The sequence below is a fragment of the Pyrgilauda ruficollis genome, unplaced genomic scaffold, assembly GCF_017590135.1.
Source record: "Pyrgilauda ruficollis isolate IOZ18807 unplaced genomic scaffold, ASM1759013v1 scaffold79, whole genome shotgun sequence".
NCBI lineage: Eukaryota > Metazoa > Chordata > Aves > Passeriformes > Passeridae > Pyrgilauda > Pyrgilauda ruficollis.
The window spans coordinates 4,029,919-4,031,635 of record NW_024529821.1 but is presented as its reverse complement, the minus strand read 5'-3'; positions in this window follow the sequence as shown (position 1 = coordinate 4,031,635).

Below are 1,717 nucleotides of genomic sequence, written 5' to 3'. Positions count from 1 at the left end.
GGTCAAATTAAATAACATACACAGGGGTCAGACAGAGAACAGTTCACCCCTTGGCCCTTGCTGCAGCGGAACCAGAGCTGAACTTCACTCCCCTTCCTGCTTCACATGAAGCTTTGGTTTCTGTCTGTTCCTAGTTCTCCTAAGTAAAGCAGCCACGCTGGAGTAGATATGAAGATATCATGTTGGGATAGGGCTGTTTTGGAGACAAGATGGTCTGATTTTGTGGGGCTAGAAGGCTGGTCCTGCAGGTATAAACTCACAGCTCCAGCAACCCAAGGATCCTACAGGCAAGAGCTTTGTGCAAACCTTCCAGTGAGGCACAGTTGATTTAAATACCATTAAAATACAAAGCCAGAATCTCACTGCAGGAATTTTTGATACGTGTACTCCATCTATTTGGTGTTTTCACTCAGGTACCTCAAAGTGCTGGCTGATTTGATCAGGGGCAGGGAAACAAAGAGAAGGGAGACAGATGGGGAAGGCAATGCAGGGGGGAATGAGAGGAATGTGGGGGAGCTGCTGGCTGCTGCCAGACCCATCTGTTCGTGCAGTGACAGTTCCAGGTGTGGAAAACGCCAATCACTTGGTTTTAGAATTTTAAAAGTTTAATAGTAATAAAATGGTTATAAAAATAGTAATATAATAAGAGTAATAAAAATTTGAACAACTGGGATTTAGGACGATAGGAGACAATAAAAACAAAGAGTTAGGAACAGTCCGGGTACCTCTTTGTGAGCAAAATAAGCCCAAAAAAGGACCCTTGTTAATAGAGGATTAATCCTTAAAAGCAACAACCTGTTGCATATTCATACACCTCATACACGATGCATAAATTCCATTCAAACAAAGGATTCTGTCTGGTCAGCGTCAACTTCTTCCTCTTAATCCTGACGGCAACTTCAGGGCTGAGAGAGGCAGGAAGAAATTTGTTTCTTCTGATAAGTGAGCAATCTTTTATTTTATTTTTCTGAAAGATTTAGGTGTCCTGTGGCTGCTATCTCAGTGGGAGTACCTCATTCCTCTCTTTTAAAAAAAGTATCTTGCATAGCATAGTTTCTATTTTAACATTATGTTATAACCTAAAACTATATTTAACACACTACTTAAGAAAATGAATACAGCATAACTTTCTAACATTACACATATAATATTAAGATTTGCGAAAAACCAATAATAAAATACTCATTTTTCACACCAGGGTTGCTCCTCTTGCTACAGCTCACCCTGTGTTTCAGGGCAGCAGCAGCTCCCACTAGAAGCAGCCGGTTGTGATAAAGGCTTTGTGTGTCAGAGCCATGGAAAACCTCTGCCTGGTTTGTTCAATGCAGGACCAGCGTTAAAGCTGCCTGGCAAGAGGATAAGAAAATGGTTTGGTTCTTTTTTTTCTTTCTTAGGAAAACGTGAATCAGGCACTGACATTACAGCACATGAAGGAAAGCCCAGCCCCGCAGAGAACGAGGCCATGAGGGAGCTCCGGTCCCCTCGCCTCTCCTCCCGCCCTGCCGGCTCCCCCGGGGCCTGGCGTGCCGGGGCGGGGAGGAGACAGCCCCTCACCCTCAGAGCAGCTGAGGGCGGGCCTGCCCGGCGTCACCCGGGGGGCTCCCGGGCCCAGTCCCGTAAAGGCTGGCGAGAGGAAAGCCCCGTGAGGCTGGGCTGGGAGCACAAAACCGACTGTCCCGCCACCTCCTCCCCGCCAGTGCGAGGAGGTGCGGAGCCG